Source organism: Pinus tabuliformis, chromosome 1_2, assembly GCF_031772625.1.
Source record: "Pinus tabuliformis cultivar Carrire ecotype Pingquan chromosome 1_2, CPIR1, whole genome shotgun sequence".
Lineage (NCBI taxonomy): Eukaryota > Viridiplantae > Streptophyta > Pinopsida > Pinales > Pinaceae > Pinus > Pinus tabuliformis.
The window spans coordinates 397727637-397752290 of NC_142298.1; positions in this window are offsets into that span (position 1 = coordinate 397727637).

Genomic DNA, 24654 nt, shown 5'->3' on the forward strand with positions numbered 1-24654 from the left:
TGGGTCTACCTCGGGTGTAGCCTTCCTTGGGCTGAATCCAAAATCCTGTTGAGAAGGACTGATTTCAAACTCTGGCTGAGAAGGACTCATCTCAACATCTGGCTGTGAAATGGAAGTATGGTGTGGGCTACGGTCAGGAGAGGTTACTGGAGGCTTTTCTGGGGTTTCCACCCCCAAATCAATATAGTAGGGCCCTTTGGTTTTTACTGTCTTTAATTTGCATTTAAGCCTAGAACTTCTTCTTACATGCTGTGGACTAGTATCTTCCTCCCTACTCTGTTTTTCCTTTCGTTTCTTCTTGGCTGTAGACGCTTATTCTCAAAGACAAAATAATCTTTTGGACAGTGTTTGGTGGTCTTCTCTTTTAGAAGCCTCTGAAGTTTGATATACAGCTTCTATGTTTCGTTTCCCTTTTGATTTTCCTTGGTTTCTATTCTTGGTTCTTTCCAGCCTCTCTTCTTGATCAACTTCTTTGGTTTTGCTAATAGGAGGGTCTTGAATTCTTGCACTTATCTCCTTCCTCCTACTCATTCTTGCTGCACTGCTCTCAGGTACCTCGGGTGGCTCTTGAAAGTATTTTCTCACCAAAAACCGTTCCCAGGTGTCCCTATTTTTCTTCAATTGGTCTTCAATTAGAATTTTCACAAGCCCATGATGATACCAATGGGGCTCTATGTCTTCTATATTCTTTTGGACTATTGTGCACATCTTTTTCAAACTCAGCAATAAAAAGTAGGGCAGATTGAGGGTTTGGTTTTCTAAAAAGTTCATCAACAACCGGGTATGATACATATACATTGCCCCAAAACTACCTTCACAAGTAATGAACTTTTGAATGATTAACAATAAACTGGCCCACTCCTCTTTTAAAGCATGAACAGGAATTCCTCGTTTGAATATAGTTACCTCCATACCTGGATTGCATAGTATGACTCTCCAAGCCTTCTCGTCAAAGCTCTTGTTCTTGAACCAACATTCACCTTCCTGGGGAAGTTCTGTAGTAGCTACTATGGATGCCTCAATGATTGTAAACTTAAGGTCCCCAATTTCCACCTACTGGCCGTTAAAACACCTCGCAAAAGCCTTTGTAATCTCCTTATTGTAGCCCTTAAATTTTTGAATGAAACGTAGCCATCTTGCCTTCTTCAGCAAGTCTTTCACTTGCGGGTATCCTTCCAAAAACTTGGGCCCTTCCGGTTCTGCCCTCAACAACAAACCCATCCCTCCTTCTGTTCTTAAAATTTGTCTGCGTGAGGAGGGTTTAGCAAAAGTGAGACGGCTGGGTTATAGGAGTAAAGAGTTTATGGAGAAAACCAGTGACTGTGAGTGGAAAACAGAGGACAGGCAGAGGAAGTGAATTGGTGAAATGGGGCGAAGGCTTATGTGAGCACGATGGAAATGCAATCGTGATGTCAATAGAACAATAGGGAGAGTACAGTGCCTCCGACGGAATTTTAAATTGGGTGGCTGCAGAGTAGACGCAAACATGTTGATGAAACGGCTGCAGATTTTATGCGGTTGAGAAGAGCCGTAGTCAAATCGACCATGTCCTCGTGATTATAGGTGGAGTGTTAAAATGCAGCCAACACAAATTAAATCTAAAGGCTAATCATAAGACCGTTTGGAAAATAAATGCATGGTTCGTGGAGGAATGTCGTGAAATGTTTATGGAGACTATCACAGCAATCATTGCATATAGTGGAGCTCATGGTTTAATAACTATGCAAAAATGTGTTTTGATTACTATTTGAAATAAATTTCTACTCATACCTTGGAATTTTTTCCATTTGTTTGTCCATTAACCCTTGATCAACTACTCCTTATTGATGCCTTTAGGTGCTCCATGTCTTCATAATATGTCCTCGGTCATACCTGCATTTGCTTTCATGATTATTGAACTAACATCTTGACTGTCAATTTGAAAAACATAGTGGTGGCTGCAGAAACTGCTTCTAGCTACGGAAACTGGTTTCAGCTATGGAAACTGACACAGCAACCACTTGACTGAATGGAGATGGAGAGATGATAAATGACTGAATGAAAATGGTCATGAAATAAACTCTTATTGGTGAAATGGATGAAATGGAGTGGAATGGAATGAAATGGAGTGGAATGAAGTGGAATGAAATGGAGTGGAGTGTCACAAAACTTGTGAAATGAGAGAGAGACAAAAAATAATAATAATTTGGAAAATATAGGGTGTCAGGTGTTCCTGATTTTTGCTCTATATTTTCTGTATAAGACTGCCAATCAGTGATTGGTTTTCAGGCTTATACAATTTTTTTTTTTTTTTTTTTTTTTTTTTTTTTTTTTTTTTTTTTTTCAGAAACAAAAAGGAACAAAGGCTAGGCTGGTGGAGAAGAAGGATTCCTCTTCACCAGCCTTATTGCAGAACTATCTTGAAACATTTTGATAAATTCCTCTTTTGAGAGTGGCTTATGATAAACCTTTAATCTGTGGCCATTCACAATAAGAGGAGTTTGAAATTCATCAATGGTTTTGATTCTTACCGCTCCATTGCTAAAGACTTTGTCAATCTCATATGGCCCAAGCCAATGAGTCTGAAATTTACCCTTGAAGTCTTTAAACTTGGAATCAAATAACAATACTCAGTCTCCTTCATGAAACTTTTTCTCTTTGATGTATTTATCATGCCACTTAGCTCTTTGATACTGAACTAGATCAGTTCTTAGGATTGCTTCTTGTTTGATCTCGTCTAGCTCATTCAACTACTCCATTCTATGCTTTTGGGCTTCTGATAGATCCATCCCCAACTGAACTGCCATCTTGAAAGTTTTGACTTGAAACTCAATGGGGAGCAGGACTTCTTTCCCATAAACAAGTTCATAGAGAGAATGTCATGTTGTATTCCTCCATGTAGTTCTGTAGGCCCATAAGGCTTCAGGAAGCCTTTCTGCCCAATCGCTTCTGTGTAGATGAAAATTTTTGGTGATGATGCCTTCAATAACTTTGTTTGTCAACTCCACTTGGCCATTTTCTTGCGGATGGTAAGGAGTAGATTTTCTGTGCTTGATTTTGTATTCTTCTATCAGCTTCTCCATCAGGTTAGATGTGAATTGACTTCCTTGATCTGTCACAATTTCTCTTGGAACACCAAAGCGAGTAAAAATATCCTCATAAAGAAAATTAGCAACTGAATTTTCAGTAGCAGAAAGTAATGCTTTGGCTTCTACCCATTTAGTGACATAATCAGTACATACCAATATATACTTCTTTTGTTTAGATGGTGGATTAATAGGTCCAATGAAATCTAAAGCCCATTTTTCAAAGGGTTTGATGAGTACCTATGGTTGCAATGGCATTTCATTTGAAAGGGTCGGTTTACCTACTATTTGGAAGCTGTCACACATTTTGACATATTATTTTGCATCTTTGAAGAGGGAATGCCAATAATATCCTAAAGAAAGGATTTTATAGGCTGTCCTTTTGTCGGCAAAGTGTCCGCCACATGGTTCATCATGACATGCCTTGAGGATGTCAGGCATTTCATCTTCCCTAACACATCTTCTGATCACAAGATCTAGCCCTGTTTTAAACAATTAGTTAGAAATCCATGAATATTTTGAACTCTCCTGAATAATCTTTCTTCTTTCACTAGGAAATAGATGTGGAGGTAATTTCCCTGTAACCAAATAGTTACCAATATCTGCATACCAAGGGGTCTTAGTAGTTATTGAAAATAAATATTCATCCAGAAACTTGTCCTCTACAGGAGAATCTTCTTTAGTATTATGGATCGTAGACAAGAAATCAGCTACTCTATTTTGTTTCCCTAGTCTATCCAACACAGTAATATTGAATTCTTGTAAAAGTAAGAGCCATCTTGTAACTTTGCCATTAGTAACTGGTTTGTTCTTTAGATATCTAATCGCAGAATGATCAGTATGGATAAAAGTTTCATAGCCTGTTATATAATGTCTAAACTTATTGATTGCATGAACAACAGCTAAGAACTCTTTTTTAGTTACAGTATAGTTCAACTTAGTGGGAGTCAAATTTTTACGGGTATAGTAAATGGCATAAGGAACTAGATCTTTTTGTCCCAACACAACTCCTAGAGTTGTATCTGAAGCATCAGTAGAAATATGGAAAGGAATTTTCCAATTTGGCCCTCTTAAGATGGGTGCTTCAGATATTCTTGTTTTCAAAGTTTCAAATGTTGATTGACAATCAGGATCCCATCTGAATTCACAGACTTTTGTGAGCAATTTGAAGAGTGGAGATGCTTTTTTAGTGAAGTTCTCTATAAATCTTCTATAGTACCCAGTAAATCACAGAAAACTTCTAACATCTTTTTGACAATTTGGAATAGGCAACTTGGAGATGACTTCAACTTTTGATCTATCGACTTTAATCCCATCCCCTGAAATGTGATGTCCCAAAACAATACCTTCAGTAAACATCATAAAGCATTTTTCATAACTCAATGAAAGGTTTGTTTCTTTACATCTTAGAAGGACCTTTTCCAAATTCTCTAATGCCTCTTCAAATGAATTACCATAAACTGTAAAATCATCCATATAAACCTCTACACAATCATGGATTAGATCATAAAAGATTCCTAGTACTGCTCTTTAGAATGTTGCAGGTGCATTACATAATCCAAAAGGAAGTACTCGATAAGAAAAAGTTCCCCATGGACAGGTAAATGTGGTCTTATCTTGATCTTCAGGTGCTACCTGAATTTGATTATAACCACTAAAACCATCCAAGAATGAAAAGTACTTTTTGCCTGCCAGTGTATCTAATACCTGATAGATAAAGGGCAAAGGAAAGTGATCCTTCAAAGTTGCTTTATTCAATTCCATGTAATCAATGCATACCCTCCATTTACCATTCTTTTTAGGTACTATAACCAAAGGAGAAACCCATCGGCTATCTGAAATTGGATAAATGAAGTTTACATTGAGTAGTTTTTGGAGCTCTTCTTTCACTATCTCCCTAAGGTTTGGATTCATCCTTCTCTGAGGTTGTCTGATTGGTCTACTGTTTTCTTCAATGTAGATGTGATGAATGCAAGTATTAGGGTCAATACCTTTCATATCAGTATACTCCCATGCAAATGCAGTAGAATGTCTTTGCAAGATTTTGGTTAGCTCTCCCTGTTGTGATTTTTCCAAGTTTTTGTTGATATTCAATGTTTTACCTGGAAAAATCTCAATGGTAGAACTACCAAACTCTTCCATAGAGTGAAGAGACATTTGTCTTGATGATAGATACTCAATGTCAGAATCTGACTGAAACTGTGTGTGGTCATATTCTGAAGATATTTCAAAATTTTCTAATGTGTTCAGAATTTGACTATCTTCACTAATTTCAGAAATGGTAAAGACAGGTTGTATAGTGTCCTCATCATCGACCCATTCATTATCTCCCACTTCTGTAATTACTTTTGCTGGAGGATAAAAATTGAACTTCTTTGTCGAATTGCCATTAGAAATGTACATATCTCCAGATCTACAACTAATGAAAGCATCAGTTGTGGCTAGCCAAGGTCTTCCTAAGATGAGTGGGTGCCCTCCTAAATTACTCTTGGGAGTCAAAATCATGAAATCTACTGGATATTCCCAAGAATCTAAGGAGACTAAAATATCTTCTAATACACCATCTGGTTTGATAATTGATCGATCTGCAAGTTGCAGTAAAGTAGGTGTAAAAAGAAGATTAGGAAGTTTTAGCTGTTCCATAGTCTGTCTACTCATAATGTTGATAGCAGCCCCTAAGTCAATCAAAGTATTTGGAATTTCTACCCCATTTATATGTGTTTTGACAATTGGACTACCAGGATCTACATATTTCTGCATGGTAATTTTTCCCATCATGATATCTACAATTTTTCCTACCAGGTGGATTCTTCTTGTATCTCTTGGTTTCCTTCTTGATCTTTTGAGACTCAACTCCTTTATTGTTTTTGCTAGAATAGGAATCTCTCTAATGGCTTGTAGCAAGGGAATCTTGATACAAACATTCTTTAATTCAACTAGGAAATCACAGTCAGGCAACAAGATTTGTTTTTCCACCCCTTTGTCAATTTATAATCTTTCAGGGAAAGGAGGTGTGGATGAAGATGTAGGTTGCTCAACTATAGGAGTTGTGGGGGTTGAATCTTTTTCTTTTTCTTTTTGAGTGTTTTATTTTTGAAGAGATGCTTCAGAACCTTTATTGGCTTTAAGAGAATCTTCCTCAGAAATACTTTTCTTTTGAGCATCTATAGAAGGTTTTTCTAAGACTCTACCAGATCTGAGTTGTACATCATTGAGAGGAACAATCATATAGGTAGGAAATTGTTGTCCTTCTACCATGTAAGAATTCTGACTATTTTTATTATTGGGGTTTGGAAATGGCTGGGATGGTAGTTGCCTTGTCTTTTGTTGGAATGGAAGCAAGAGTTGAGAATTTGGGTTTTGTTGAGAAGGTTGTTGTGGTTGTGGAAATGGCAATGAAAGTTGTGGGTTTTGATTTGGAAGTTGTGGAGCTTGTTGATTTTGAAAAGATGGAGGATATTGATAAAATTGAGCAAATATCCCATAAGGCTTTTGCATACCTTGTACCCATGATTGATATGGATTTTGAGGTTGGGACCAATGTTGTTGCCAAGGATTCCAATTTGGTGGAGGTTGAAAGTTCATAGGGTTGTTAAACCCTTGATTTTGTTGCCCCTGCCAAGGTCTCCTTGAAACAAAACAGAGAGACTCTATTGAATTTGGATCTTCGTGAAAGACATCTTTGAGCCCAGGAATTAAAGGACAATCCTTGGTCTCATGGCTTTCTGAGCAAATCATACATGCTTCTATAACTTTTGGATCCAAGGGGCATTCCCTTAGAGCATGTTTCTTCCTACATTTTGGACAAAAGATGGCCAAAGCTTCAGCTTCTACTTTCTGCTTGTTTTGTATTTTAAGGGTGTCTAGTTGATCACTAAGGCTCCCTAAAATATCAATTTTGAACTCATCAAGCATATTGCCAATCTCTGCCCTACTTACTGATCCAGTTGTAGATTTGTTTGTTCTAATAAGAGAAGGATCTCTAATCCCTTTTCCAGTTTTAGATTTTCCCCTTGAGAGATGGACACATAGTTCTGCTATGTCATGAAGTGGAAGTTGATAAATATCTCCCTTTCCCATCATGTTTAAAATGTCTATCCATTCATCTCTAATGGATTTTAATAGAAGGGCTTTCAAGGTCTCCTCATCTAAGTTACTCATTTTTGCTCTTTTCAGGTTGTATTGAAATGTTTCAAGTAAATCCTCCAAGTTTTCATCTTCTTTTTGCACCATTTTGAATACCTCATCCTTATGGTTGGTGGGCATGCAATAGTTTAGGTATCTATCAAAAAATGTTTGTTTCATATCATTCCAAGTCCTAATAGATTGAGTGACTAATCCCATGAACCATTTCAAAGCAGCTCCCTTCAATGTTGAAGGTAACAATTTCATTTTTTGAGAGTCTTCCATATAGTCATAAGTTCGGCACATGACTTCAAACTCAAATAGAAATGTTTCAGGATCCTCACTTCTTAACCCATAAAAATTTGAGAGGATAGATGGTGAGAATTTTTTCATTGTTGTACGAGATTCCTCATCAACTATAGGAAATCCAAACGAGTTATCTCCATCCCTATTTCCCCCATTGTTACCTCTACATCCTCCATTGTTTCCTCCTCCTCTACCTCTACCTCTACCTCCTCCTCCTAATCCGTTTACTACTTCCTCTGTCATGATAGTTTCCTCAATGATTTCAGAGTCCTCTGGTTCTTCTATTAATGGTGAACGAGGAGGAATTTCTCCCTGTTCTTCTTCAGGTGATTCTACTTATTTGATTACAATATGTTCCCTTGTAAAAGTGAAGAAAGGTTCTTTTCCTAAGTCAGATTTGGTGGATAGTGTGGGAGAGTCTCCTAATTCAGCTGCTGCCCCTTGAATTCCAGGAATCCTAAGGCTAGGAGTGTGAGTTGGAGATGATGGAGGTGTATCTTGTCTATGCCTTGAAGTAGATGGAGTTGTAAAAATCGAACTCTTGGCCCTAGCTATAAACCTTCCCCTAGAATCTCTTGCTCTATGCATGTAAATTTTTATTTTTATCTTCAAGTCGGGCTAATAATTCTCTTTCTGATCTTCTAGATCACACTAGGTGCAAGAATAGAGCATACTCAAGAAATTATTAAACCAATAACTCTCTTTTATGATTCTCCAGATCACACTAGGTGCAAGAGGAGAGCATACTTTCAGAAGTTATCAATTTTTCCCTTCTTTATTTTTTTTTTCCTTTTTTTTTTTTAAGAAATTGGCTACCTAGTTACACTTCCCCGACAACGGCGCCAAAATTTTTGGAAGAGTGTCCTAAATTGCTATATTAATTGTCAATCTGGGAGTCGTAAACTATTGAAGTGTGGCGCACTATATGTGCAAGATAACCTATTCCTTACGTTTTGTCGTTTTTGATTTTTATTTTGTTTTATCTTAGTTGATTTCCTAATGTGAAATGGGAATTCTAAAAGTTAAGTATGGATATAAATGTTCAAGGTAATTATGTCCTTTGAAACGATTTTCAAAACTTCAAACTTCAGAAGATCTTAGAGCATGCAATGATGAAATTAACTTCTAAAAGAGAATGAAAATGTGCCACTATTCTAATCAAACAAACAGTGAACTATTGATCATGAAACCATTATCCCTGCTGTTGTCTAAATACAAAAGAAACTGTACTCAAAGAAATCCAAAAATTACAAGTAAAGTAGAGCTAAAATCAAATTACGTCAATTCATATTCTGACCCCTCACCATTAGTCTCGCTATGGCTTACAGAGGTAATCATAAACAACTTGAGCAATCTGATATCTAATTTGCAGAAAATAAAACTAATATCAAATTACACACTCATACTTCAATCCCTCACCATTAGTCTCGCTATGGCTTTCGGAGGTAACTGATAATGACATGAGAAATTCAATAACTAACTTGCAGAAATATAAACTAATATCAAATTACACACTCATACTTAAATCCCTCACCATTAGTCTCGCTATGGCTTTCGGAGGTAACTGATAATGACATGAGCAATTCAATATCTAATTTGCAGAAAAATAAACTAGTATCAAATTACACACTCATACTTCAATCCCTCACCATTAGTCTCACTATGGCTTTCGGAGGTAACTGATAATGACATGAGCAATTTAATATCTAATATAACTAATAAAGCCAATGAACAGAACTGAAATAAACAAAACAGTGCTGGAATTAAAAACTAAGAAAAATAAATCAGCAAAAAGACAAGACTGATTCCATGTCATTAGTCATTGTGGAAAACTATATGCAAATGCTCGGGCTGCCCACTGTAATCTGAAACAAATACACTGATCAGCGTTAACAACAATGTAAAGCATGTAAAATCATGGACAAAAATAAAACGTTAGCACCATAAGAAATGCAATATATACAAGTGAATAATTATGGCATAATGAACGTAAGAAGCACAATGTGAAACTATAAAGCAACAAAACCTCGGCGTGTGCAGGGGCCCTCTGCACAACCTCGGGCAACAACTATCAACCACGAATTGTGCTTATAAACAGAGTCTTCTCATGTATTCGAAACGCAGTCATAACAACGAAACAATGTCACGGCACAGTGAGCTTTTTAACAACAAAATTACATTACAAAGACTAACTACTATGCATATGGAAACGCATTATTTATAGCAAACGTTTACATAACTAATCTCCTAAAAACTGCGTTGACAGAGGACACGTGAACAACAATGTCCAGGGATCTAGCATCATCGTTGTTGTGATGATTAAATCTATTGAGGGTGGCTGTTGGATTCGCCTTATGGAGCAATCCACGGGTGTTGATATGTACCCTAAGATCTAGGAACGGCCACGCAAGTCTTCACGTGTTGAAAAACGGAGTCTTGTTGCTATAGGACTCTTATATTTGACCACCACTTGACCACCTTTGACCACGACCTTCTTTGATGAATTGGACTAAGCCAATAGGACTCGGTCCATGTCCACATCATTTCCAACTTTCCCATGTGGCTCGATTTTCCTGAAGACCCCTGCAATATAGAATTTAACAAAAAGGCTGCGGAAAGTTGAACTGGTTGCGGAAAGTGACAAGATTCCGCAGTCCAATGAGCAAATTTCTAATTGAAACAGTAGACACAAAACATAGTTAGGAAACCACTTTATGTGCTCTTTTAAACTCAATATGCAGTGATGTTGACAGCCTAGGAGGTCTAGGTAAATGGAAAAAGTCTAGGTGTATAGGAAAGATGCAAGTTTGGGGCTCAACATACCCCCACTGTGAAGGTGTTGCATGTCCCCATGCAACCAAAATTTTGATCATCCTCCCTTTAGTCCATGTGCTCTGAAGCTTCTGCCAGTACATCCAGCCCTCTTCTCCTCTTCCTTGGTACTACTACCATCCTAGGCTTCCTCATCAAGCATCTGAATTTGAGGTTAACAAGTGCTGTATTCAACCTCTTGCATTTCTTCTTCAATTTCCTGTTCTTTTTCTGCCACAGTCCCAGATGTAACATAGTGTTGTCATGAATGATCTTGTCCAATATTCTTTGCTCCTTTAATGCTTCATTTTCATTTTTAATATGTCTATTTAAAACCTCCAATTCAAATACTTCTTGTTTCAATGATTGGACTAGAGCTTCTTGTGCTGTGTGAGGCTGAGTGGATGACGTGCTTGGACCTGCAGCTGTCTTCTCTAAGGATTCTATATAATCATACATCTCCTGCTGATTTGGGTCTACCTCGGGTGTAGCCTTCCTTGGGCTGACTCCAAAATCCTGTTGAGAATGACTGATTTCAAACTCTGGCCGAGAAGGACTCATGTCAACATCTGGCTGTGAAATGGAAGTATGGTGTGGGCTACGGTCAGGAGAGGTTGCTGGAGGATTTTCTGGGGTTCCCCTCCCCAAATCAATAAAGTGGGGCCCTTTGGTTTTTACTATCTTTAATTTCCCTTTAAGCCTAGAGCTTCTTCTTACATGTTGTGGACTAGTATCTTCCTCCCTACTCTGTTTTTCCTTTCGTTTCTTCTTGGCTGCAGCCGCTTGTTCTCGAAGATAAACTAATCTTTCGGACAGTGTTTGGTGGTCTTCTTTTTTAGAAGGCTCTGAAGTTTGATATACAGCTTCTATGTTTTTTTTCCCATTTGATTTTCCTTGGTTTCTACTCTTGGTTCTTTCCAGCCTCTCTTCTTGATCAACTTATTTGGTTTTGCTAATAGGAGGGTCTTGAATTCTTGCACTTATCTCCTTCCTCCTACTCATTCTTGTTGCACTGCTCTCAGGTACCTCGGGTGGCTCTTGAAAGTAGTTTCTCACCAAAAACCGTTCCCAGGTGTCCCTATTTTTCTTCAATTAGAATTTTCACAAGCCCATGATGATACCAATGGGGCTCTATGTCTTCTATATTCTTTTGGACTGTAGTGCACATCTTTTTCAAACTCAGCAATAAAAAGTAGGGCAGATTGAGGGTTTGATTTTCTAAAATGTTCATCAACAACCGGGTATCATACATATACATTGCCCCAAAACAACCTTCACAAGTAATGAAATTTTGAATGATTAACAATAAACTGGCCCACTCCTCTTTTAAAGAATGAACAGGAATTCCTCATTTGAATATAGTTACATCCATACCTGGATTGCATAGTGTGACTCTCCAAGCCTTCTCGTCAAAGCTCTTGTTCTTGAACCAGTGTTCACCTTCATGGGGAAGTTCTGTAGCAGCTGCTATGGATGCCTCGATGATTGTAAACTTAAGGTCCCCAATTTCCACCTCCTGGCCGTTAAAACACCTCGCAAAAGCCTTTGCAATCTCCTTATTGTAGCCCTTAAATTTTTGAATGAAACGTAGCCATCTTGCCTTCTTTAGTAAGTCTTTCACTTGCGGGTATCCTTACAAAAACTTGGGCCCTTTCGATTCTGCCCTCAACAACAGACCCATCACTCCTTTTGTTCTTAAAATTTGTCTGCATGAGGAGGGTTTAGCAGAAGTGAGACGGCTGGGTTATAGGAGTACATGGAGTTTATGGACAAAACCAGTGACTGTGAGTGGAAAATAGAGGACAGGCAGCGGAAGTGAATTGGTGAAATGGGGCGAAGGCTTATGTGAGCATGGTGGAAATGCAGCCGTGATGTCAATAGAACAGTAGGGAGAGTACAGTGCATCCGGCGGAATTTTAAATTGGGTGGCTGCAGAGTAGACACAAACATGTTGATGAAAGGGCTGCGGATTTTGTGCGGTTCAGAAGAGCCATAGTCAAATCGAACATGTCCTCGTGATTACAGGTGGAGTGTTAAAATGCAGCCAACACAAATTAAATCCGAAGGCTAATCATAAAACCGTTTGGAAAATAAATGCATGGTTCGTGGAGGAATATCGTGAAATGGTTATGGAGACTATCGCGACAATCATTCCATATAGTGGAGCTCATGGTTTAATAACTATGCAAAAATGTGTTTTGATTGCTATTTGAAATAAATTTCTACTCATACCTTGGAATTTTTTCCATTTGTTTGTCCATTAACCCTTGATCAACTGCTCTTTATTGATGCCTTCAGGTGCTCCATGTCTTCATAATATGTCTTCAGTCATACCTGCATTTGCTTTCATGATTATTGAACTAACATCTTGACTTTCAATTTGAAAAACAGAGTGGTGGCTGCGGAAACTGCTTCTAGCTACGGAAACTGGTTTCAGCTACGGAAACTGACACAGCAACCACTTGAATGAATGGAGATGGAGAGATGATAACTGACTGAATGAAAATGGTCATGAAAGAAACTATTATTGGTGAAATGGATAAAATGGAGTGGAATGGAATGAAGTGGAGTGGAGTGTCACAAAACTTGTGAAATGAGAGAGAAAAAAATAAAAATAAAAATTTTGGAAAATATAGGGTGTCAGGTGTTCCTGATTTTCGCTCTATATTTTCTGTATAAGATTGTCAATCACTGATTGGTTTTCAGGCTTATACAATTTTTTTATTTTTATTTTTTTTTCAGAAACAAAAAGGAACAAAGGTTAGGCTGGTGGAGAAGAAGGATTCCTCTTCACCAGCCTTATTGTAGAACTATCTTGAAACATTTTGATAAATTCCTGTTTTGAAAGTGGCTTATGATAAACCTTTAATCTATGGCCATTCACAATAAGAAGAGTTTGAAATTCATCAATGGTTTTGATTCTTACTGCTCCATTGCTAAAGACTTTGTCAATCTCATATGGCCCAAGCCAATGAGTCTGAAATTTACCCTTGAAGTCTTTGAACTTGGAATCAAATAACAATGCCTAGTCTCCTTCTTGAAACTTTTTCTCTTTGATGTATTTATCATGCCACTTAGCTCTTTAATACTGAACTAGATCAGTTCTTAGGATTGCTTCTTGTCTGATCTCGTCTAGCTCATTCAACTGCTCCATTCTATGCTTTTGGGCTTCTGATAGATCCATCCCCAACTGAACTGCCATCTTGAAATTTTTGACTTGAAACTCAATGGGGAGCAGGACTTCTTTCCCATAAACAAGTTCATAGGGAGAATGTCCTGTTGTATTCCTCCATGTAGTTCTGTAGGCCCATAAGGCTTCAGGAAGCCTTTCTGCCCAATCTCTTCTGTGTAGATGAACAGTTTTGGTGATGATGCCTTCAATAACTTTGTTTGTCGACTCCACTTGGCCATTTTCTTGCGGATGGTAAGGAGTAGATTTTCTGTGCTTGATTTTGTATTCTTCCATCAGCTTTTCCATCAGGTTAGATGTGAATTGACTTCCTTGATCTGTCACAATTTCTCTTGGAACACCAAAGCGAGTAAAAATATCCTCATAAAAAAAATTAGCAACTGAATTTTCAGTAGTAGAAAGTAATGCTTTGGCTTCTACCCAATTAGTGACATAATCAGTACATACCAATATATACTTCTTTTGTTTAGATGGTGGATTAATAGGTCCAATGAAATCTAAAGCCCATTTTTCAAAGGGTTTGATGAGTACCTGTGGTTGCAATGGCATTTCATTTGAAAGGGTCGGTTTCCCTACTCTTTGGCAGTTGTCACACCTTTTGACATATTCTTTTGCATCTTTGAAGAGGGAAGGCCAATGATATTCTAAAGAAAGGATTTTATAGGCTGTCCTTTTGTCAACAAAGTGTCCGCCGCATGGTTCATCATGACATGCCTTAAGGATGTCAAGCATTTCATCTTCCCTAACACATCTTCTGATCACAAGATCTAGCCCTGTTTTAAACAATTAGTTAGAAATCCATGAATATTTTGAACTCTCCTGAATAATATTTCTTCTCTCACCAGGAAATAGATGAAGAGGTAATTTCCCTGTAATCAAATAGTTACCAATATCTGCATACCAAGGGGTCTTAGTAGTTATTGCAAATAAATATTCATCCAGAAACTTGTCCTCTACAGGAGAATCTTCTTTAGTATTCTGGATCCTAGTCAAGAAATCAGCTACTGTATTTTGTTTCCCTGGTCTATCCAAGACAGTAATATTGAATTCTTGTAAAAGTAAGAGCCATCTTGTAACTCTGCCATTAGTAATCAGTTTTTTCATTAGATATGTAATTGCAAAATGATCAGTTTGTTCTTTTGTATTTCTTATTTCATTTACAATTTCCCATAACGAAGAGTAAACTAGTCTTGCTTTGGCCTCTTAGATCTGAACCTGTGTTAGGCATTTTGCTGGTCTAAAGAGTTAGCTTGTTTGTTGTCCATAGCTGATTAGTCATTTTACTTTCGTCATTATGGTTTGATTTCATGTATTTCCAGTGATTAAACAAGTGAATCTTAAGACGTCTTTTGATTTTGGAAAAAACTTGTTTGTTTTCGCTTTAAATCGAAATCAAAGTTATATAACAACTTTCTTTCTGTAATACATCAACATTAAGAAAGGGAAAAGAAAATACATGCATTGTGCATTTTGCATTTGAAAAATTTTGCATGATGATTTAGGAGAAAGTGCATTAGTTTGTGCTGTATGAACTGTGTGAAAAGAATTTGCCTTTCTTCTCCCTCAGTAGTTAAGATTTTCATCAGTCAAAAAGATTTGAAAAAGCTTGCTTCTCATCTTAGGCTGCATTTAGGAATTTGTCATATACATCTCGTGGTGAACCTTGAAAGGCAAACTTTAAAAAGATCAACTTAAAATATACTGAATGAACCTAACAACGCATTTGAAACATAACGCAAACACATAGAGGTCTAGGTAGAGACGTGTTCTGGCGTCGTTAAACATAGTGACTGTAGATTTCTATGAAGGTGGGTGATTCCTCCTGAGAGTCGGTGGCACTAATACGGACTTGTGCTCCCACATACCGTCGCGTATATATTGGGAGACCCCTATAGGCAATCATCCTTTATCCATAGGAAGCCGTGTCGGCCACCCTACTGATCGCGATGCAGTGAACACAGCATTCACGAAGATCGACCACCCGTACCGTAAAACGTATTCTGTGGTTTCGCGAAAGGTTTGGCACACCCTCTGCCTAGATCTCCAGAGCAGTTTCTTTTGGCCTTTTTCAAACTCTATAACTGAAAAGGTCCAACCGAGCATTTGTCACTTCGGGCTCGTTAATACATCAAAGGAGACTAGAGTCATCTTTAGCTTTTTCTCGACTCTTAAAACATGAAAAAGCAAAGTTATGTTTAAAAGCGTCTAATAAAATTCATTCAAATCGGAAACACAAATTTTCCCCTTTATATTTTAGTTGATCGAGTAATCCGCAATCGTGGAAGAAAGTCAATTGAATATCCGTCGTTCTCGGAGGCTTGCGAGTCAACCGTCTTTGTCTCCGGAATCGAAAACAGTCTGGACAAAGCGAGCTTGTCGAACCAGTTCAAAATCTCCTTTAAAAGTTAGAACAAGTGTTCCAACAACATCTGAGATTCTGGTTACTCCACACATTTCCGGAAACCCTGCCTCCATAGAAGAAGTTCAACCGACACAAAAGGACGGTAATACTGATCCTAGTCTGGGGGCAAATACTTGTATAACTGAACCAGTTCCATCTGTAACTGGTCCAGAGAGTTTTGTTCCTCAAACATCTGTCGTTGTTGATATAACCCCTTCTTCGGCACCGGAAATCTATTACGGACCTGACGGTCTTCCTCTTCCACCTGGTCTGATTGCGATAGAGGAAATTATAGAGGAACCGCAAGTATCCACTCCAACTCATTGTGGAGTAGGGGTCACTCTATTTCCTGCTACGACAGAAGTTTGTCCATCACCAGTGGAAGTTCCTGTAGAATCACTAGGCAATCAATTGGATAGACTAAAAATGTCTAAACAACCGTCGACATCTAGGACTGTGTCAAATGACACGGCGACGGCAGAATTACCTGCTGTAAATCCAACAATGTTCGCCGGCATACCATCTGTCCCAACTAGCTCTCAGTCGCTAGAAGGAGTCCACCAAGAGACTATCTCGACAGTATGGTCTGTTCCTGTTTGTTCCGGAGTAATGTCTGGTAACTCTTATGGTGAGACTCATCAAATTGACCCTTTTGGGAATCTAATTAGGCCATCCAGTCCTCCAGGACAATCAATTGCCTTGAGTTCTGGATTACCACCGTATGGGGGGCAGTATGCCCTTTCATTACCCCCTCCGGGAGGGTACCCATACGGGAGTTCTCAACCTTATTCAAGTTATGGTGGAATTGCAGCGAGTAGTTGGGTACCTATGCTATCCCAACCACCAAGAGTTGTATATTCTATGCAACAGTGTGTACCTGTGACGAACATCCCAACTACACCGGCTATTGTAACCGTGTCGCAAGTTCAAACAATGCCTGTTGTATGTCAACCTCAGATTTCTCAAGTTCTCATGCAACATCCCCTTGACCCTGCGACCCAACCACAATCGCCTACTGGTGGGGCGACACAAGTACAATCGGGTACAATCACCTCACATCTTGGTCCAATGGTTAGTGTAGCGCAACAACCCATGGTATCGCAACCATGGATAGTGCAATACCAACAGCCACAATTCCAACAAGTGTACCAAGGTTCTGAACAGCAAATCTTTGCAAATACTGGACAACCATATATCCAAAATGGTCAAAATCAACCACTTTATAGTGGTCAAGTCCATCAACCGTATCAATCATACCAACATCAACTCCATTATGCTGGTATGCAAAGACCAACTGTTCAGGCGATTCCATCGTATCCTGGTTACGCTTCACCTAACTTGAATCAACAGTTACCATTCGTGGCGACTTTAGAGTTGCCTGATTTACATCGGTTAACCAATGATCCAATTGCTTACGCCCCATGGTGGCCAGTGATTCCGCACAAACTTCCATCCGACATTCCTAAATTCAATGGAAATCCAGGTGAAGACCCGTCGAATCATGTGATGACATTTCATCTATGGTGTTCGTCGAACACTTTAAATGACGATTCGATAAGGCTTCGCCTCTTTCAGAGGACATTGACAGGTCCAGCGGCAAAATGGTATATAGAATTGCCTAGAGCTTCGTTCGACAATTTTAGCTCCCTTGCCATGACATTCTTAACCCACTTTCAATTACCAATAAGGTATGAAACGGGAACAGAGATATTGACTAATTTCAAACAGACAACCGCAACTCATATATCAGATCATATACATGAGTGGCGACGTCGACGAAGAATGGTTAAAACATACGTTCCCGATCAGCGTTTAGCTGAGTGGTTTATAAAGTCGTTACTTTTGGCCATAACGGAAGATGTGGAAAAGGGGGGAGTCGTAACAGAAGAGCAGGTTATCGCTCGTGCACAATATTTGGACTTAGTATATACTCAGTCCGGCACGCTCTATGACAAAATACCAGACGCCCCTAGACCAGAGTTTTCCATCCCTCCTCCTCCTAAATCAAATAGTGACTCTCATGCCGGCGATGGCGTGATTGGCACGGCAAACACGAATCCGAAAAGGACCAATCAAAAGAAGGCCCGTAAGGATTCAAATCAAAATGCGCATGAAGAAGTTCTTGCTTCGGAAGTAAATGCCGTATCGACAGATAAGGGCAAAGAAACCAATCAACCAGGAAGCAAGAAGAAACAAAACAAAGGGAAGAAGAATAAACAAGGTGAGTCATCTCCTAAGAAAAATTCTTCAAACCCTCCTGGGAATAGGAAACGGTATCCATGTCAAATATGCGATGACAAAGATCACAACACTAAGGATTGCCCATTCAAAGCTGAGCTAAAGAGGTTCTTTAAAAGTCCTCATACCTCAACTGTGTCAAGTGATCAATTTCCTAACCCAGGTCAAAATCTGGTTGATAGTGGAAACGCTTCCCCATCTCAAGTGCTTATGTTGTCGGTTTCAAAACAGCAAAATGATGCTTTGATTTCAACAAGGAACAAAGGTTACGGGAATCCACAGGGGTCGAACGATAAAGGTAAAGATCAACCTAGCAGTTCGACAACAACTTCGGCAGAAGTCGTACCCCCCATCACGCATGAATTAACAATAAAACCGCCAAAGGGAGTAGTGCACAAGTCGACCTTTAATCCTCGTGCCAGAGCGGCACAACATTATAACATAGTGGAAGATTTGGCGCAATCGCCATCTGCTATGTCGACTCTTGAGGTACTACAACATTGCCCATCCCAAAGGCAGGCATTGTTATCAGCAATTGGTGGGGTGGATCCTAAAGATTCCAATCTAGTGTCCTTTGATCACAAAGGGTATGATCCTCAGTTACCAGCTCAACTAGCTTTCCTCGTCCAAGTGAAAGCCCTCAACAAAATAGTTCATAGAACGATTATTGATGAGGGGGCATCGACATGTATTATGTCGATGAGTTGCTGGAAGACTTTAGGATCTCCAACCTTGTCGCGATCATCGACAACATTAAAAGCATTCGACGGAAGGATATATACCCCTTACGGTATCCTTAGTAACCTGAAAGTTGAACTAGGGGGCAAAACAGTAGAAATAGATGTTGAAGTCATTGATGGCAATCTTGACTATAACATCCTACTGGGAAGACCATGGATTTATGCCATGCAAGCTGTTGTCTCGACTTATTTTAGGAAGATCGCATTCCCCTTTGAAGGAGGGATTACGGTCGTCGATCAACAAAACTTCCTCCCTAATGGTTCACAAGTTACAGGAAGCGTTCCCATGATCCATGGCAGCGACTGGTCGATTCAAGATATTGGAGTAGGTCTGTTGAAAGATCCCACTATGATGGGAACTTTCGCGCTACCACCTCCTATTTGCATAGGAAATGTACCATTTGTAGCAACATGCAATATGGTATCCACCTTGAAAGTCACAGAAAGCAGAGTCGCTATGGATCATTCGATGGTTTTGCCACCAAGCCCCATTGAAATATTGTAGCAATCAATGTTTCAGGCCTGGGAGGCGAACCCCAATCAGCGCTCATCGAGCGTTTGGGTAGATAGATCTAGAGAAAATGGTACCCCATTAGATCCTTGGTCAAAAGTACATGGGACTGACGAAGGAATCTTACAATCAATGATGATTGAGGGGGCACCATGGAATGACCACCACCATCGTTCCCTTCTTCCAGAATACGAAGAAGATACTCAAAAGGATCTTTACCACCCTTCAGTCTTTGAATTCCTAACAAATACTGTAAACACGGTGGATTCCGAGCGAAACTTATCCAATATTGAAGAGACTATAGCCATAAATATCTCGACCAAAACAGGTGTTGTAGAGAATATTCATGTTGGCAAAGGTTGTTCCCCTTCAGAACTGGAAATATATAACGCTCTTTTTCGCAAATTTAGAGATGTCTTTGCTTGGTCATATGATGAAATGCCAGGCATCGACTCGAGTATCGTTGAACATGAAATTAAAATGTATCCTGATGTCAAACCAGTAAGGCAACGGCTTCGACAGGTTCACCCTAAGAAAGCCACTGCCATTAAGGCAGAAGTTGAGAAACTTCTCCATGCTGGATTCATCTACCCGGTTCCGCTAACTGATTGGGTATCGAATATTGTACCTGTTATGAAAAAACAAGGAACAATACGAGTGTGCGTCGATTATAGGGACGTAAATCAAGCTTGTCCGAAGGACAACTACCCTACACCCTTCATCGACCAGATAATTGATGAATGCGCCAGATGTGAAATCTTTTCCTTTATGGACTGATTCTCCGGGTATAATCAAATTAATATCTGCCTGCAGGACCAGTCGAAGACTGCATTTATATGTCCGTGGGGCACATTCGCTTATCGAAAATTACCCTTTGGTTTAAAAAATGGAGGGGCGACATTTCAGAGGGCTATGAATTATGCCTTCCATGACATCAAGAGCATTGTTCAACCATATCTCGACGATCTTCCGGCTCATTCGCGAAAGCGGACTGATCATCCGCAGCATCTAAGAGCGATATTTCTACGTTGTCGACACTACAAGATAAGACTCAATCCACACAAATGTGTATTTTGCGTCGGTTCTGGTCGTTTACTTGGCTTTGTAGTCTCCAAGGATGGGATTCGTCTCGACCCTTGTAAGGTTCAGGCAATCATCAATTTGCCTCCACCTTCGAATTTGCTTCAGATTCAAAAACTCCAAGGGAAAGAAAACTTTCTGAGGAGGTTCATTCCAAATTACACAGAACTTGCTAAAGGTTATACACGTCTTTTGAAAAAAGATGTACCCTTCAATTGGGACCAGGTTGCGCAAGCTTCCTTTGACGCTTTGAAAGAATCTCTAGTCAAAGCATCATTAATGTACGCCCCAGATTATCTTAGGGATTTTAACCTGTATCTAGCTGCAGCAGATACAACCATTGCGATGGTTTTAGTTCAAGAAGTCGAGGGAGTTAAAAATCCTGTATATTATTTAAGTAAAAACTTAAATGATACAGAAAGTAAATATTCTTACGTTGAAAAGCTAGCACTTGCTGCTGTTCAAGCGGTACAGAGATTTCGACATTATATCCTCTTTAGAAAAACTACCATTCTGTCAGATTGCAACCCCATGACTTATATACTGTCGCGACAGTTGCTGGGGGGCAAGTATTCCAAATGGATAGCGATTCTTCAAGAGTTTGATCTGGAATTTGTGAAATCCAAGTCAAAGAAAGCTCTGGTATTCGTAGAATTATTATGCGACCTCCCTTCGTCGTCCAACGATGAAACCTCCAAGGAATCAATCGTGGACGAGAATTTGTTTCTGATATCTGCAAGCGATGAATGGTATGGAGATATAATTATCTATCTCCAAACCCAAAAGTTTCGGCCGGACACCTCGCACTCCGAACAGAAACGTATACGATACCAAGCAAAAGACTACATGATCGTCGGTGATACTCTTTACCATCATGGTATCGATACCGTTCTGAGGAGGTGTCTCACCCATGAAGAAGCCGAAAAAGCCCTGAATGAGTGTCATTCAGGCGCGTGTGGGGGGCATCAATCAGGTTTCGCTACAGCCCAAAAGATATTAAGAGCAGGATATTTTTGGCCAACAATGTTCAAAGATTGCATAATCGCGGTCCGAAGTTGCCATTCCTGCCAAATCTTTGATAGCAAAACCAGAAGACCGCCCGCACCCCTGCAACCAATAGTTGCAGTTGGGCCTTTCGCCAAATGGGGCATCGATTTCATGCAATGTAACCCCACCTTGACCGGGGGGCATGGGTATATTATAGTCGCAGTAGACTATTTTACCAAGTGGGCCGAGGCGATGCCTACATTAGACAATACTGGTGAAACAGCTGCCCTTTTCTTTTTTAATCATGTAGTCGCCAGGTTCGGCGTACCCCAGGCCATAGTTACAGATCATGGATCGCATTTCCACAATCACATGATGGTCGAATTAGCTGCCAAACTAGGGCTATCTCACGACAGCTCTACTCCGTATTATCCACAAGCCAACGGACAAGTTGAAGCAATCAACAAGGTCCTGAAGCGTATGTTGCAAAGGATGATCGGAGTTCATAAAATAAGATGGCACCTAATCCTGTATGCAGCCTTGTGGGCCTACCGAACCTCGGTAAGAAACACGACCGGATTCACACCTTTCCAATTGGTGTACGGTCTAGAAGCAGTCTTACCGATCCAGTGTGAAATTTCGTCGCTTAAACTCGCAATTGATCTCCTCCCCGGAACTTCAGAAGAAGAGGCTCGTTTCTTGGAATTAATCCAATTGGATGAAACCCGTCGTGATGCCGCTTTGGCTAACGAAGCCCATAAGAAATGAGTCAAGGCTCAGTTCGACAAAAATGTCAAACCCCGTGTCTTCTCAGAAGGTGATTTGGTCTTGCTTTATGACCAAGAATCCGATAAATTAGGAGCAGGTAAATTCAATTCCTTATGGATGGGCCCCTATATTGTTAAAAGAGTGTTAGCAAAAGGAGCCTACGAGTTAATAGATTACGACGGAATTCCACTGGCGCAGCCCCGGAACGGGCTGTACCTCAAGCGTTACTATGCTTAAATAGTAACCTGCATGCTTTTGTTGTATTTTGTTTTCGCCAAAGTTCTTGTTCTGGTTGAGTGATTCCCCTTTTTTCATTCGTTGCAGATGTCAAACCTTATGGAGACATGTGTTGGATATGCCGACGGAGCGAGTCGTAGTTCGCGGAACCTATCCTCCGCAGCATGGGCCATTTTTTATCCAAGTGGCGAGTTAGTAAGTTTCAGAGGTGTATGTATTGGGCAATCAACGAATAACATCGCTGAATATAGCGCGTTGATAGAACTACTCTCTGATGCCATCACACGAGGCATACGCCGGCTAATTGTCAGGCTAGACTCACAGCTCGTAGTACTACAACTCAATGGTATATATTATGTTCGTAATCCAGCTATTTATCGCATGTTCCTAAGAGTAAAGATCTTGGAAAGACGATTTGATTCAATTCAATATCAACATATTTCAAGAAATCTAAACACATTAACTGACTCATTGGCAAACTATGTGTTAGATAGACATTTGCAACATTTATAAAAAGGACACATCATAAAAAGTGTACATATGAATCATCCAAATCAACCAGAATAAGACTCGAAAATCAAAATATATATAAGCTGTTCATAAAGTTCATACATAATGTTCTGTAACCGAGACAAAAATTGGTCATATGACCTAAAAACTCAAAATGCTATGGGGCACCCTAGCCTAGTGATGCTCCTGATAGTAAGCCACAGTCTGTGCTATCATGCGCACAAGACGGGTCCATCGTCTAGGTACACCGATAGTATGCTGCTGCATCGGTAAAGGTAACTCGTCAATCTGTACATCCGGAAGACCACGGGTAAGGTTCTCAACCTGCCCCTGCACAGCTGTAAGGGTCTCTGTGTCGCTAAGATCACGGATAATAACTCTCCGAGCAGCCTCCTCTACCGGAGCAGCAACAGGTGGTCTCAGACGAACTGCCGGACGAACAGGACCGACATCTGCAAGCACACATGAGTTCAATCAAAGTCTTGAAAGAATAAAGCACAAGAACATTATGAATGAAAACAATGAAAAGTAATATGGTTTAAGTTCTTACCAGTAGCATCCCACTGAGCACCGTCTGGCAGTACCATATCCGGATCACCCCGGAAATCCATACCAACATATGGGTACTCGGAAAAAGCCATCTCCTAGCGATCGAACCACCTAAAGAAAGCAGCATTGAAAGAAATCTGGGATTGACCTGCATGTCTGGACATGTGATCGACCCATCGCTGCATACGTGGCTCGATAGGAGAAGGCACTCCGAGATCAATGTACTGAGGTTGCATCAGAGGGATCTTCTCCAAGGCGAAGGCAGTCAAAATCGAACCAAAACCAAAGTTCTTCAGCTTCTCGTCCTTCACCTTGTTCAATTGATTTTTCATCTGACTAAGCACTGCATCACTCCAGTTGAAGATCTTCGGTTGGAGACATTCCAAGGCGTGCTGCATATGAGACCTGTTGGCAACATGTAAAGATGCGCTACCGGCCATCCTACCAAGAGTATACAGAATGGACCTGAGAGGCCTGCTAGTAACATCACGGATAACCACCTTGCCATCTCTGCTCGGCTGGGACCCCTCCCTGCAATATTGGCGGACATAATCTCTCACGGAATCATTCCCCCGAACTGTACCTGATAAAGAAATGGGGGCACCCCGCCTTGACAGGCCAGTCAAGAAGTAAATATCTGTCACAGTCAATGGAATAGGTTTGTTCCTGATCTGGAATACTTGGTTAACAGGATCCCAAGCATCAAGCAAGTACTGCAGTAGTGAAATCTGTGCTCTCATGCTAGAGATACGGAAAAACTTCAGTAAACCACAGTCTCGTAATGCGCCCACCGTAACAGGATCATGAAGGGCAATCATATCTTCTTCTTCATGTTCTCGTTCTCGCCATGTTAGGGCCATCTTGATCAAGAATCCCTGCAAAACAATCAAGAGAATGAGTCAGCTCCTGAAATTGATGAAAAACTGGCGAAAATTTCATCAAAATCTGCAAAAAATTGTTGCTTTTATGCCCCAAAGCAGGTGCCCAGTGTACTACCTGCGTTGGGGGACAAGCTGCCTTCAAGCAGCTTAGATCCCAACGCAGTTTTCGAATAGGGAACCTGCGTTGATCAGAGGGCGCCCTGGCAAAACCCCAGAGGCTCAATAGAACAGCAAAACAGGCATAAAACAGGAAAA